Source organism: Anolis sagrei, chromosome 4, assembly GCF_037176765.1.
Source record: "Anolis sagrei isolate rAnoSag1 chromosome 4, rAnoSag1.mat, whole genome shotgun sequence".
NCBI classification, from domain to species: domain Eukaryota; kingdom Metazoa; phylum Chordata; class Lepidosauria; order Squamata; family Dactyloidae; genus Anolis; species Anolis sagrei.
In genome coordinates, this window is record NC_090024.1 from 204,970,790 (window position 1) to 204,987,349 (window position 16,560).

General features: G+C 39.2%; 1 protein-coding gene across 9 annotated transcripts in view; it reads right to left on the minus strand.

The window, feature by feature from the left end:
- Window positions 1–16,560, minus strand: part of NAV1 (neuron navigator 1) — a 340,794-nt gene that overhangs the window by 208,885 nt on the left and 115,349 nt on the right. The gene's annotated exons all lie outside the window — the stretch shown is intronic.

A 16,560-nucleotide genomic window follows, 5' to 3' on the forward strand; every position in this document is an offset into this window, starting at 1 on the left:
GAAGATATTGCAGTTAGTCATATTGCTACTTTTGTAGCCTCTCGATGCTGAGTTCAGCACATTCTTATACTTTGTGTGCAAACGCATGCACACACCCACACCACACAATGATTGCTACATTTGAAATGCACAGAACTGGAAATAGTTTAAGGGGGGGGGGGTGACTAAAACATTTGCAGTTACTGTTCTCTAGCACTGGGTTCAGTTTCTCAACAACAACAAAACCACAAGTATATGCTGCAACATTTGTACTTTTAAAAGTCTGTGTACATGACATGCCAGCTGCTAAAATGGCCAATGATTGGTTATCTAGTTTGCTCAAAACCACAGGACCTTTGGGAAAGGGAAATGCCAGCCAAGGAACATAATGGAAAGAAGACTCATGCAAGATCAATGGAAAGGCCCATTTAGTCCTCACTACAATCTTCATTTGTCTTTCTTTTCCCTCTATATTCTTGAAATCAAGGCTTCAAAAATCCATTATTCAGCTAGTCTTTTTGATGAGTTGAGTACCCTTAGTAAGCCAAGTTTTGCAAAGTGCAAGAAGAGAAAGGCTACTCTTCTATATTAATTCCTCTCACTTCTTGGTTGGAGCCCCCAGTGGCGCAATGGGTTAAACCCTTGCACTGGCAGGACTGCTGATCAAAAGGTTGGCGGTTTGAATCTGGGGAGTGGGATGAGCTCCCGTCTGTCGGCTCCAGCTTCCCATACAGGGATGGGCATCCCCTGGGCAACATCTTCTTGGTTGTACCCCCAGTGGTGCAATGGGTTAAACCCTTGTGCTGGCAGGACTGCTGATCAAAAGGTTGGCGGTTTTAATCTGGGGAGTGGGATGAGCACCTGTCTGTCAGCTCCAGCTTCTCATGCAGGGATGAGCATCCCCTGGGAAACATCTTTGCAGATGGCCAATTCTCTCACACCAGAAGCGAATTGCAGTTTCTCAAGTCACTCCTGACACAAAACAAAAATTCTTGGTTGCTTTCCTTTGAGTCAGAGAACAACTACTTTATGAAACATCTCTTTGCAACTCTGAATTTTGTTGTACTCCCTCTCATAATCAAGAAATTTAGTTGCTACATCATGTGCTGTACTACTTGAGCAAAAGGATCCCATCTCCTGGCAGTACTAAGATCAGCCCCTTGAAACCCATCAGCCACTGCCTTCCAGGAATAGGGAAGTCCAACTCTTTTCTCAAATTAAATAAAAAGCACATTACTCTCAGTATTGGACATGACGAAAAAATTGAAGCACAGAATGAAAGAAACTGCAGGGGGAAACACAATTTGAAAGGAACAGATTAGAAAGCAGCAAACACAATGAGTGCTTGATGACTGAGGCTCTATGGTGTCAGTCTTGCTTTACCAACAGGCATAGCAGCTGTTTTTGCATTACTACTCATTACTCAAAGCTGCAATGCAGATGGAATTTCTTTCTCTTCTCCACTGACCCACCCATTGAAAACTACACAAAACTGCAATACGTTTTTAGAACTGGCCTATCTCCCTCCCTTCTCAAGGATCTGCTTTCTCAATTTCAGGTTGCACAGACGTGGAGAACCTGTCACATTCCAGATGTTTTCTAACTTGGAAAGGTTGTTTTCTAAACTGTAGTTCCTAGGCTACTGGCCATACTGGATGTAGTGTTCTGGGAGGTGTAGTCCCTAAAAGTCATGGTCATGGATAGCCATGACTTGTTATCATTTGGCCATGCTTTTGGGGTTTGTAGTTCAAAATATTTATTTATTTACTTACTTACTGTATTTGTATACTGACTTTCTCAGCTTGTAGGTGACTCAAGGTGGGTAACAGGGCAAAATTCAATGCTTATAATGTCATAAATACAATTAAAACATAACATATAATAACAACTAAACAAATCAATAAAATATAAATTCATAGTGTTTCCTTATTAAAAACATTTTCTGGATTCATTGTCTTGTTGTTCCATTTTCCTGTGTCAATTACTCTGCATTTGCAAACGCTTGTTCAAAAAGCCACATCTTGACTTTTTTCTGGAATGTTAAATGGGAGTTGACCCATATAATATCTATAGGGAGGTCATCCACAGCCAAGGGGCCACCACCAAGAGATATAGTCCAAAACATCTGGAGAGAACCAGGTTGCTTTAATTTCAACTTTAATTCAAAATCCTCCCCACCTCTGTATAATCCTTTCATTCAAAAACCCAGCTGCATAAAGAGAAGAAATTCTTCTAGTGTATGTCTTAAGCCAATGGGGTTTTGGCCTGCATAAATAGGAGTACAGCGTCTAGATCCAGGGAAGTCATGCTACCCCTCTATTCTGCCTTGGCCAGACCACACCTGAAATACTGTGTCCAATTCTGGGCATCACAATTGAAGAGGGATGTTTACAAGTTGGAATGTGTCCAGAGAAGGGTGACTAAAATGACCAAGGATCTGGAGAACAAGCCCTATGAAGAGCGGCCTAAAGAGCGGGGCATGTTTAGCCTGCAGAAGAGAAGGCTGAGAGGAGATGTGATGGCCATGTATAAATATGTGAAGGAAAGTCATAGGGAGGAGGGAGCAAGCTTGATTTCTGCTGCCCTGGAGACTAGGACACAGAACAATGGCTTCAAACTACAAGAAATGAGATTCCACCTGAACATTAGAAAGAACTTCCTCACTGTAAGAGCTGTTCAGCAGTGGAACTCTCTGCCTCGGAGTGTGGTGGAGGTGCCTTCTTTGGAGGCTTTTAAACACAGGCTGGATGGCCATCTGTTGGGGGAGCTTTGAATGTGATTTTCCTGCTTCTTGCTAGGGGGTTGGACTGGATGGCCCATGAGGTCTCTTCCAACTCTATGATTCTATGATTCTATACCTATAGGAAATGAGACTATACTTCTCATTACAGGAAATGAGAGAGCAGAAATAATATGCAAGGGTTAGGGAAGCCACACTTTAGGACTGCAACTGAACATCGCCACATTCAGCATAAAAATTCCAAAGAATTCTACCAACAGAAATGTGATTTAGAAATATGACACTGCTAGCAGGACTGTAGCCATGGAACATAATCCAACATATTCAGTTCTCTTTGCATTGTAATAGGCAGGTATTAACAATAATAAAATACAGATAAGTACAACATTGGATCTAAAACTAATTATTAATTATTAAAAACCACTAGCTAAATTACATTCTATATCTCATATTTAATCAATTCAACATCCCTCATAGCTGCTTTTGAAGTTTAAAAAGATACTCACTCCCATAACATAAACTTTCATTGAGATGACTAAGTGTTCCAAAAGGGGCACTTCTTGTGTTCTCCAGAAAGTTCAAACCACTTATGTGCCAGTTTTGTCATGCTTGTATAGTTCAATAGACATTAGTGGCTTGAGTGTTGGACTATGAATCTGGAGAACAGGGTTTGAATTCCTGCTTAGCCATGGAAACCCACTGAGCGACTTTAAGCAAACCATATTCTCTGTCTTAGAGTAAAGCAAACTGAAAACTCCACTGAATAGATTTTCCAAAGAAAACCTCATGACATGACATGACATTGAGTCACCATGTCCACAGCAATTTGAAAGCACACAACAAGAAACCCAATTATTCAACTGATGTTTTAAAACATATGGACCATTTATAGTGCTTCCTCCAATTTTTCTTTTTATCGTACATAATATGTAATTTGGCATTAAGTGGAGAAAAATACATTCTATTTGAAAACTAGAGGATTTGAAGCTTGAACCAGAAGAAAAGACCTGAAGTTACAGGATAACCCTGAAACATGTAGGAAGTGTGGCTGAGAAGAAAATATATATCATTAGGGTCAAAATTACTTCCACAATCAACACAAAGATGTTCTGCCACAAATGGCTGGCATCATTAAAAAGGTTGTACACCTTTAAGAAGAGGTAAGCTGCAGCATATCAGTGACCTGGAACAAATCCTTCAAGGTAATTTAGCCCCAGCTCTGCCTGGGTGCGTCCATTGAAGCTTCTAATGAGATCTGAGATGAATATTCATCCCATGTCACCTAGCGTGACACTGACTACGAAGAATATAATTCAAAGAAGCATTTGTCCTAGAAAGAGTGAAAAGGCTGTGTGTTGGGTAGATTGAGAGCTGTAAGCCACTTTGAATCCCATTCAGGAGAAAAGTGAGATGTAAAACTAACAAACTGTATATAGAACCCAAAGTAAAACAGTGGTGATCCAAGTTCAAGACCCTTAGTAGACACGGGGCTCACTAGGTTGATAGCCTTATCCTCAGCAAATTTGTCTGTGTTGAAAATGACAACCATCTTAAAGCCTTCTCAAGTAATGTTCAGCTATGATCTTGTTGTTTACTGTTTCTTGTGTGTATGTTCTAGTATGCAGCTTCCTTTACTCTATGGTACCTGAGAAGTTATAAAAGGGGCTGCAGACCACATGCTCTCTCTCTCTCTCGCTCTCTTGCTCTCCTTTCGACTATGTTGATAGCTGTTTTGTTATAAGAGAGATGCCCTGGCCAGATGCCACAGAGAATTATCTCAAACATATCTGAAATTGGACTAAGTTTTGTACCTGTGTATGCTTAACACATGAAGGTAGTGAGTAAACAAAATATGTTATTTTTATCCAAGTCTACTTCATTTCTTCCATAAAACCACTTATTTTATATCATGTACTCAAGAGACAAAAATGAAGTAGACTTGGATAAAAATAACATATTTTGTTTACTCACTACCTTCATGTATATATACTCTCACACACACTGAAAAACATTTCTAAAGCTCTGCTGTCTTTGCACTGGCAAATCTCTGATCTTAATACTGTGAAGGAAGGAGGGGAACACTAGCACCTGAGTTAAAAAAAAAAACCTCTACAACTAGGAAAGCTGTTATCTGTCAAAAGATTGGGACTATAAATCCCGTAAACACCAGTCAGGATGGCAATATTCAGAGATTATGGAAACTGCTATCTGACACATCTGGAGTGCCTCATGTTGTCCACCCCTGTTCATCATGTCATCCAATAAATGTTTGATTTCCTGCATCCTTCTTGTGTATATGTAACTGTTTATATGTAACCATATTCATTCTGTTACAGAGTAAACTGAAGTAGTTTTGGAGCATAGAATCATAGAATCAAAGAGTTGGAAGAGACCTCATGGGCCATCCAGTCCAACCCCCTGCCAAGAAGCAGGAATATTGCATTTAAAGTACCCCTGAAAGATGGCCATCCAGCATCTGTTTAAAAGCTTCCGAAGAAGGAGCCTCCACCACACTCCAGGGCAGAGAGTTCCACTGCTGAACAGCTCTCACAGTGAGGAAGTTCTTTCTAATGTTCAGATGGAATCTTCTCTCTTGTAGTTTGAAGCCATTGTTCTGCATCCTAGTTTCCAGGGCAGAAGCTAATTAGCAGTTTAGACATTTAAGAACACAGAAACATTGAAACCAGTTTTATTTGACTTTTAAAACATTGTGTCAAATCTGTGAATACACACACACACACACTCACGATGAATTCCCATTTTATTATCACAATACTTCAGGTTAGGGCTAGGATGAAAGAGAATGACCAGCTCAAGGTCACTTAGGGTGCATCTACACTGCAGAATCAATGAGGGTTGACACTACTTTAACTGCTATGGCTCAATGCTATGGAATCTTGGGATTTGAAATTTTACACAGTCTTTAACCTTCTCTGCCAAAGAGTGCTGTTGCCTTACCAAACTACAACTCCCATGGTTCCATAACACCGAGTCATGGCAGTTAAAGTGGCATTAATTCTGTGGTGTGGATTTTCACTGCTGTTGAGTGATTTGAAACCAGATCATTTTCACCCCAGCACAACACGCTAAATGCTATACCACACTGGCTGTCCTACAGGGATGGGTAAATACAAGTACATTTTAATCTATTTTGCACTGGCATACAAATATATATTTGTGTCTCCATTTGAGGTTTCAAGGACATAGCATTTTGTCTTTGAGTACAGTTCCTTAGAGCATTGACTGTTGTTAGCTATCTTCTGGATATATAACTACCAAACCCATTTCCCACAAGCTTTTATAACTAACCTCAGTCTCTAGTTGACATGAAATGTATAATTTGTATGTCGAAAATAGTAACTACAAAAACAGATGTTTCTGCTGCAACATCCTCTAGAGATCCCTCTCAATATATAGTGACATTCCCCCTACAATAACTGTGCATAGTCTTTTCAAAGCATCAAATACTGTTACAGATTATTATTAATTCTGGAAACACCAATACTTTATTGGTTGTCTCCTGTAATCCCTTATCTCCCAATCTCTGGATGGTTGAAATATGCTAAGAAGCTGCCAAACCCTTCTGGCCAAACCGCATATATATATTCACACATTTACAATTCCCTGGGTTAAAAAAAGGTTTGGTCTCCTCTTGTTAGAAATTATTTTCCATTAAAATATCAAAACACAGGTTCCACAGCATCATGGCACTATAGAATTAATGAGCCAGGTGTTGTACAATCAGCATGGAAATGTCTAACATGCTGCCTTGGGTCTCATATTTTTATAGCTGCATGGATGTCTTAGACTATGACACCAGATTTTACTTTTTGCTCCAAAAATACTACTTTTACAATTGTGATACCTCTGCAAATCAACATGGCTTGAGTATTATATTTATGGCCACTGCTTAACACCCCAGTTCTGAACACACTGACTTGAATTAAGATCACTTTTAACTCAGGATCAAAACAGTCTCATTAGTCTTGGCCTGTGATAGCCTTCAGCTATGTACAGCTGAAAATGCACTACTGAAGTTAAAAAAAATGTAACTACTAAATGAAGAACCTTCATTGGGAATGAAAGCACCATTACAAGCTGGCTATCACAGTATTCAAGAGCCAGGGTGATGGGGGATCCTTTAATACAGTGGTTCTCAACTTTCCTAATGCTATGACCCCTTAATACAGTTCCTCATGTTGTGATGACCCCCAACCATAAAATTATTTTTATTGCTATTTCATAACTGTAATTTTGCTAATGTTATGAATAGTAATGTAAATATCCGATATGCAGGATGTATTATCATTCATATAATGGTTAAAAGAATTTTCAAGGCACAGAAAAGGAAACAGACTGGATGGGGGTACTATTGAGATTTTTGTTACTGCATCTCTGGTCATCAGGGGAAAAAATGAAGAATATGCCAAGCAAATCCCATCAGTCATATCCAACAAGGTCATAATACAATATAATTTAAAATAGGTATTTCCTGCTTGTTCAACAGGTTTGAGGCCAGAGCACTTTTAAAAACTGGATAATATCAAGATACAGAACCCAGTTTGAATACTATAAGCACAGATTTAAGCATGAATACTTAAATTATAAGCACAAATATAAGAGAAACACTGCACATAATTTCTAAGAGTTGCATCACAAACAATATACACAGACTGGCTGAAAAGATGGCACTAAGTTGATTGAAGGACAAAGCAGCACATGGTCACAAAAGCATAGTACAAACATGATGCAATAGATCAAAACAGTGGACTACATACAGAATAAACGGATGCTCATTAGAACTGAAAAGGTCAAAAGAGCAGTTCATCAATAACATAAAGTGTGATCCACCAACCCAGAATTCCTTGCAAGAATTTCAGCCTTGCCGTCACTGTGTAGTATACATTTTCCAATGTATTAGGATCTCCAAATTGTATGTTTATGATAGAATGGAGATAAAAACAAGATAGATGAAGAAATACTTTAATCACCTTGAAACAAAGGCTGTATTTCAGAGGAAGGAACTGGCAAAGCCACTTCTGAATTTTCCTTATCTAAGAAAACCCATGAAATTTATGGGGTCACCATAAATCAGCAAGCAAATTGAAGGCAGACTGGCGCTCACATACAAATGTCATCCCTAATGTTTGTATATAGCTGTTTAAGCAATTTCTCTCCCATGTGGCTCAGCCTAAGAAACCAATAACAAAAGCCAAACCAGACCCTGGAAAAGCCAACTGGATTCTCAGTGCTGTGCAGACCATTTTAGCATGAGAAATTCAATATGAATCACCAGGTATTGGGGGCAGAAAGGGAATAGCTCAGTTCCATACTCTACACATGCTAAATCCAGAATACAATTTCTGTCATAAACTATCCTTCTGGATTATTAATATGACTCACCCCACCATGCCTCTTATAGTTTTTTGATAAATTATAGCAAGAGGCCATTAAGATGATATTACTTTCTGGAGATGTTCATATTTTTGTTGATTTGAGTTGGATTACATCAGTCAGCAAAGTGTCAAGGGCATCGCTCAAAGAGGTGAAAACAGTTTTCTCTAATGGGGGAATTCAAATTCTATAGATTCTTACTTTTCCAAAGCAGAAATATCATAGGACATTCAGACTATGGGGCAAGGCTGTGCTATAATGCATTTCCTTAACTTATCATAATCCCTTTTCCATTTCTTTTGTCATGTTTACCCTGAATCTAACAAACCGAAGATAGCTCAATTTGTCATTTCATTTTTCTTTCACAATATATACCATGGATGAAAGGCAGTGATTTACCAAATGGCCTATTGAGTACACTTTACAGGTAAGTAGGAATTTGAATTAGGGCTTCTTCAATATCCCAGGAACCTATACAATTCAATAAAATGTTGCTACATTACTATTCCTATAACTGGTTTGAAATATCTGTTAAATTTCAGTCCCATGGCTGAATATGGAAAAAGAGAAATATGATTCCTAGTCAATGCAAACCCGTCAATTCATACTTCACAAATGACCATCAAAAGCGAAATCTTTGCCATTTGTATGCTTCTTAATTTTATAATGCAGTTCTGGAATTTTTAAAAGATGAAAAAAAATGTTAAGGAGAACTGCCAAGAAAAATGTATGTCACTAAGAATAGCATATACATACATTGTTAGGAGAAAATATTTACTAAAGCAATAGACAACAATGTATACAAAAATGTGTAAATTAGGTGAAAAGTGAAACACACGTTGGAGTTTTCCTTTAAAGTATACAAATTAATACCAAAGTTTAAAAAATATGCAAAATTTCACTTTGAAAGAAAAGGTATGGAGTAAATTCAATAAATAAATAAATAAATAAATGTAGTGTGGGACTCAAGAATCAAGCAAGCAACAACAGTTAAAGAGTCCCATGTTCCATTTCTGTGAATGCCTACATACATGTTTCTTCAACTTCAGAGTATATATTCATGTATAAGTCTAGGACTTTTAGTAAAAAAAATTCGATCTAAAAAACCTGAGTCAACTTATCTATGGGTCGATGCAGATACCACCATAACTGCTATAAAAAAAGGAACTATCCACTTATTTTGGTAGAGTGGTGAAAGAAGACAGCTAAGTCAATCACAGGATAATCTTTTTAAAAAGTCAAGCTTTTTCTCCATCGCAGTGCTGCTTCTGGCCTTCTTGAATGCCTAAGCAAGAAAATGACAGCAGTTGCATCAGTTCTTTAGTGCTTTCCCTCAAAAGAGCACTGAGAGTAGAGAGGTCAATTGTTCTTTGTGGTTCTCTCAAGATGGTGAAGCTCTTGCCTTTTACCTCTCTGCTTAGATAAGGGGGTGAAACCTTTTTATCAAAGTTAGGAAGACATCATAACTATAAAAAAAAAGAACCATCCTCTTCTCTGAATAGCAACATTAAAAATATCTGGATGTGAAAATGGCAGTAACCAGAGGCAGCTGGCCTTCACCCTCTTGCCAGAATAACCTTTGACTTATCTATGGATCATATCAAAACCTATTATTTTGGTCCCAAATCCTGCTTATACATGAGGTCAACTTATAAAGAACTATAAGTTGTAGTCCACAAATACAATGTAGTCCACAAATACCAGCAGATTGACTTATTTATATACCAAATAACATGTGTTACTTGGCTAATTAATTTCAATAGTAGATCTGTTGAAATATGTTTCTATTTGGTTTGGTTTTTATTTTATTTTATCTGTGCTCTCTGGTTTCTCCCTTTGTAAGCTGCCCCGAGTCCCTTTGGGGAGATGGAACCTGCACCTGCTACATTTAGAATGATGCCTGAATGTATTATAAATGAGTGATGTAAAGAATATTTGCAAAGACAAACTTGAAATACTTGGTCAAGAAAAAGGGAAAAGCACAACAATATTCATATTTTGCACTTTGGCTTAGAAAATTCATTTCCATGAATTTTTATCTGCAAAAACATGGTTTTGGGTAAAACAAAAAAATACTAATTTGTGTACAAAAATTCCAATTTTTGCACATAGAACCTGTAGGAAAACTACACATGATTTTTCTGCACAGGATCTATGTGTTTGTGCATAATATTGACATAATTTATCTAAAAGATACACAATTTGGAAGAACACACAGATTTTTGTACAGGAAAAACACAACTAATTTTCTGCATAATATTTCTTCTATACAAAAATTGCATGCATTCTTGAGCAAATGATTTTTTTCTTAACCAAATCCTGAAGTACAAGAAAAGCTCAAAAACTGTTTAGAAACACTGAGTGAGAGGGAAATTGCTGAAATTATTCTTTGTTATATGCAAAAACTGAATAAACAAAGATGTATAACCCTACTACAATCACATGGATGAATCCTCTCTTCTCTCTGATGTAATCACTTGATCAAATTTCCAGGTTTCACAGCACAGATATTAAAACTTTTATTGACTACCTAGATGTTCCTTGTGTTGTTCTGGTGCAAATATCACAGGTTGTCCTCATTTAACTTCTTCTACTACTATGGGAGGAATTCGCCCCTTCTTATTTTTAAAAATCCTGACATCAGAATCCATACAATAAGGAACCAAGAGGCACAACTTGTGATTTCCTTTATAACAAGAATGAGTAAAGTGTGGTCCCCAAACCTTTTCCTCAGGCTGCAAACCCAAGAGGACACGCCATCAAAAAAATAAGGGCCATTTCTCCCATACAAAAAATAGACCAAAACAGTTTTTAAAATGCATGAGAAATCAGTTTTCTTGTTCCTCATCACACAGAAAACAAGCAAAAAAAGTGAAACCAGGATGTACATATATCACATCACTTCCTGTTTGGTAAAAAAAACACCTCCATGCTGCTACCCAAGGGGCAAGGGAGAAAACTGGCCAGTTGCCATCATTGTTTTACAAGGAAGAGAAAGAGTTTGTTTCACATTCTGAGCTACCCATGTACCCCAGGGAGACAAGGCTGCATTTGGATGCAACACGAAATCATGATTTTACAATACAAATTGAGTATCCCTTATCCAAAATTCTTGGGACCAGAAGTAGTTTGGATTTCTGATTTCTTCAGATTTTGGAATAACCTGCATGGATGTGATGTCTTAAAGATAGAAACCAAGTCTAAACAGGAATTCCTGTGTATATCATACATGCCAGGATCTCATACAGAAAGCTTGAAGGTAATGTTATACAATATTTTAATAATGTGTGCATGAAACATAGTCTGTGTTCACTGAATCATCAGAGAGCAAAGGTGTAACCATCTCACACACTCATGTGGACAAATTTGGATTTTGGTGTATTTCAAATTTGGATATTCTGAATTTGGGATGTTCAGCTTGTACAAAAATGAACTCATTTTCCACTGAGTCCATGCATTCCTTCCTCTCTTTTCATGACAGTGCCAGTTTTCTTTCAGATCAACTTCATTTTAGGGTATCACTCAAGCCATAAATTGTACTCAATTCTCACTCTGGTTAACAAAAACAAGTCATACCCAAATAATAAGATTTGAAACTCATATCTACCTACCATGGTCAATATGAACCACGCATGCATCCAGGCTTAGAGGATCTGAGGAAGACCCAATTCATTCTTTAGTTAAGCATTATATCTGAACAAGTTCCAAGTGATAAGACATATAACTACTTGAACACACGTTGAGCACTGTGTATTGTTTCTGAGCTACTTACGAATGGAATCACAAAAATATGGAAAATGTGCCCCCAAAACTCACACAAACTGTGTCTTCCTTTCCCTAATCACATGAGACTTCTATGGCATTTAACTGAATTCTACAAATCTGTAAGAATCTCCTTCTCGGTTCTACCCCAAAATAAGATTTGATTTTAATGATTTTAATAAAGGTAACTCCTGGTGTGGATTTCATATGGAGAAATCAGACATCACAAATTAAATAGAAATAGAGATCATCTTGTCAAAGTCTGTAAGAGTAATCTAGCTGATACTGTGTTCTCAGATTTCAAAATCGCCTTTGATGAGGCTCTTCATATGAATCTCCCAAAACAATTTCCCAAAAGTTCTGGAACCACAGGATAAAATAGAATGTTCTCTAAAAAAAAGATCTATCCATTGGTTAAACACAGGAATTAGAAGGAATTTATGAGCTGCTATCTCAGTGGAAAACGGTGTGCAATGAGGTGCATATAAGTATCTGTGCCGAACCTGCTCTTGTTAATGTATTCATTAGCAACCTGGAAAAAGGTGTGAAAAGATTTGCAGTTGATACCAAATAATTAAAGTAGCTGAATCATAAGCATGCTGTGAAAAGCCTCAGAAGCTTCTTGTAAGCTCTATAGAATGAACAACAAATGGCAAATGAATGTCAATGATGGTTAGATGCCAAGTAGCACATTTTGAGGATGTCTGCATGTGTCATCTTCAAGTCAGCTGTCAATTTATGATGATCCCATGAATTCCATAGGGTTTTCCCAGGAAAGGAACACTCAGAGGTGGTTTCGCTGGTTCCTTTCTCTGAAAAATACTCTAGAGCACCTGATATTTGTTGGCAGTCAGTACCAACCAGAGCTGACTACATGTAGCTTCTAAAATCAGATAGGATCTGGTTATTTTAGGGTATTTAGAACTCTTGTGGAATATAGTGGATTAGTGTGCTCAATGCTGTTTGAGGATTTAGAGCCACCACCCCACCCAACCCCTGTAAAAAATAAACATAAAATTAACTATCAGTACTTGTTCAAAACTTTTGAAGCCACTCGATGGCTGTCTGAAAATATTACTACTAAATGCCACAGGCACTGTGGTCCATGGATCTACACTGGTTTGTGGGTCTGTGGGAGTTTCCAGGCAAGGAAGAAACAACCATAGTCAATGGGCACAAATATGGTACAAGTCCCTGGCATGGCACCAACAGGCCCAGGAGGGTCTCGCCATCACCCTTCTCAAAGCTGGCATGGGCCCCAGGAGGGCCTCGTCATTGCCCTCCTCAGGGCCACCACAGCACCAACAGACCCAGAAGGGCCTTGCCATTGCCCTCCTCAAGGCCGCAACAGCACCAATAGGCCCAGAAGAGCCTTGCCATTGCCCTCCTCAGGGTCACAACAGCACCAAAAGGTCCAGAAGGGTCTTGCTATCACCCTCTTCAAGGCTGCCACGGCACCAGCAGGCCCAGGAGGGCCTCGCCATCGCCCTCTACAAGGCAGCCATGGCTCCAGTTGATTTAGAGTTGTTTAATGTTTGTTCGTTTTGGCAATGAATGTTTGCTACTTTGCTTTTTGTCTGTAAACCGCCCTGAGTCCCTTTGGGGAGATAGGGCAGTATATAAATAAAGTATTATCATCATCATCATCATCCTCCTACTACATCAGACAGCTTGAGAAAAACTGGTCCCCAAGACATACAATTTTCTCACAGTTCACATTGTGTTCTCTCACTGCAAGTTAGAAATGCCCAACAGTATTATTTAACCAAGAATGAGTGGATTTGATAGAAGACAAAAATGAACAGTTAAAATTTACCAAGTCACTACTATATAATTTTATATTACAACAAGTAAGAGGCAAATGGGAAAGAATTCACAAATCTCTTCTTACTTTTCCAGTTATAGATCAGGTAGTGTCATGAAAGCAATTACAAACAAATGAAAACCTTCATATTTTGCAGCTGACAGGACTTAATGAATTAGACATATGTGCAACTAATTTGGCCAAATATAGTTGTCGATATACTCTGTTGACTTTCATATAACCTTCCCACCCTTCATACAACACATGGCAAGGCTGGGTAATCTGTGTATGGTTAAGATGCTCTGGGCTATGGTGGGGATTTAAAAAAGAAAAATCTGGCATTCCAGACTAGCTCCCAATTCTGCATCTTGCAAAATGCATCTTGCAAAATCTTTTGCATCTTGCAAAATGATTGAACACGTTTCTATACGCTATAGCATGGCCAGGGGAGGGGGAGCAGTGCCTTGGAAAGGTCAGAAATAAGAGGTTTCCTGCTTTGCTTCCCTTCTGGTTTAAGCTATGTTTGGCATACTATTCATCTTTTAATCCATTTTTTCCTTAGAGATGGAGAGAAAGGGCTATACTGGCAGCAGGTCAGTTCTCAGCCAAAATTGCAGTGTGCTGTTCTTTATGGAGGGAGTGCTGGGGAAATGGAAGTCCAATCTTTTCACTTAGAAACACCACCCAGCTGTTGTGAACCTGCTCCATCAGCCAGCCACACAGCTAACCCTCCTGTAGAACACGTTTCACTTTATGGATCAACAATCTTACAGTTCTCAAATGGCAACCTCCCATTAACTTGCCCATATTACCCTCTGGTAACATGCCTCTATCCCCAGCCCCAACCAGTCTGGTGTGCCCTGCTTTCCCTCAATTCCCCCAGTGTCCAATCTTGAATTATACTGTCTCTACATTCCCTCTGACGTGCCAACTGTACCCCCTGACCTTGAATATAAAACCTGCTTTGTATACACTATATTCCCCCCACATAGATAATACACTGTTGTGTTTCAAAATGACACACATATTTAGTTTGCCATAATTACATTCACGCCATTTAAATTCAATGACGATGGTGGTGATCTTTATGTATACCCTGCCTTTTCTCCCAAAACCAGGCCACAATGCACACAAGAGTGGAAATCTATGTATTTTCTCCTTGAGGGGAGGACACAATCACAAATAGAAAACTTTAAATCTCTGCTATCTCACTCTGTTCTGGTTGCATGAAAGCAGCAATTCTCAAGGCTTTCACGCTCAACGTTTCCCATGTCAACTTGAAGATTTAAAAGACTAAACTCTATCACAGAAGAGCACACTGATAGGAGACACTATGTGTCATTTCTGTTGTATCCTCAGTGTTTAATAAATCCCTGGGAAAGTGTTGGTATCTCTGTTGCACCCTCTCCATAGCCCAAACACATATTCCACATCTCATTAGTTCCTCAGTCTTCCACCAACACCTTCCCTTTTTCTCCCAGTCCTATTAAACAGTTTCTCCTTATTCCCAGCCTGAACAGTTGTGTTTGTGCTTTTGCAGTCCTCTCTCGGTTTCTGCTCTGGTCTACCACTTCTCAAAATGAGTGCCATTGACTCCCCCATCTCTGTCCTTCTCCTAGCTCAGTCAGTAGCAACAGTTGCTAGTCAGCCCAAAGGGTGTGGTAGTTTTTGCAAGATGACTCAAGAATGCAGGCAAGTGAAAACGGTCTTAAGTTTTTAGGAGCACCACGCTACTGTGAAACCCACCCTCCCAGACCTTCTACACTGAAAGGCAGATACTTGCATGCCAATTGTATCTTCTGCGTAATCTATATGGTAGGGTAGGGTGGGGAGAGTATAGGCAGTTTTGCATTCTGTAATGATAGATCCTCACACGCTGTTGCATTGAAACCAAATTGCCCGTGCTTTAAAGGGTTCTCCTATTTATTTTGTCTATCCTCCCTCAATTTATTTTGTCTATCCTCCCTCTATGGTATTTGCAAAGCAGCCATTGCTGGGCGGATGTCTCAACCAGAAATATTCCAGGTGGGGAAGCGTAACAGCAGCACTGAAGCATTAGCAACCACTGTTCCTATGCAGATCTCCCTAGTAACCAAACATAGTCGATTCCCATCTCGCTTTCTCTCTCTGCTCAAGGAGGCATCACTGTGTCCTTCCCTCCCTACAGCCCCTGCTTGTCATGTCGCAGGCTTTTCATTTCAACTGCAGCTGTCACTGAGCTGCATTTGCGACCACTCCCCTCTTTCCCCACCAGAAACCAGAAGGCAATGACGGCTGACTCTGTGCCCAGCACATCTGCTGTAGCCCTGTGTGCACACCCCCTTACGAGGAAAATGCACACATCGGCTACGTTCCAGCCACCCACAGCATCTCATCATAGCTTACAACCTCTACCATTTGCAGGTACCATTTGCTGCCTCTCTGTTTCTAGCACACATACACACCTACCACTGCATACCCATAAAGAAACTGCAAGAAAATCAGGACAGGGAAGGGATTGCTTCCACTAGCCCTCCTAATAGAATGGAGGTGGTGACGTTCATCCTAGCACCAATTCTTGCGTGCTGCTCAAATCCCGCCCCCATGACATACACCCAGTTCTAGCAAACTCTTGCTCTGGGTTTGCTCTATTTTTACTAGTCTCTTATGCTAATTCAGTAAATGAGGGAAAGATTTCTCTGCCCTTGCCCTCCCTTGACTTGAGGGGAGCAAAAAGGAATTATCTCAGCCTTCTTCCATTACCTGCTTTATATGACACACTTTATATGAGCTAGGGAATCCTGACCCATATATTGTGAGTATCCCTTAGCCAAAATGCTTAGGACCAAAGGTGTTTGGTTTTTTGTTTGTTTGTTTGTTTGTTTGTTTGTTTGGGGGGGGT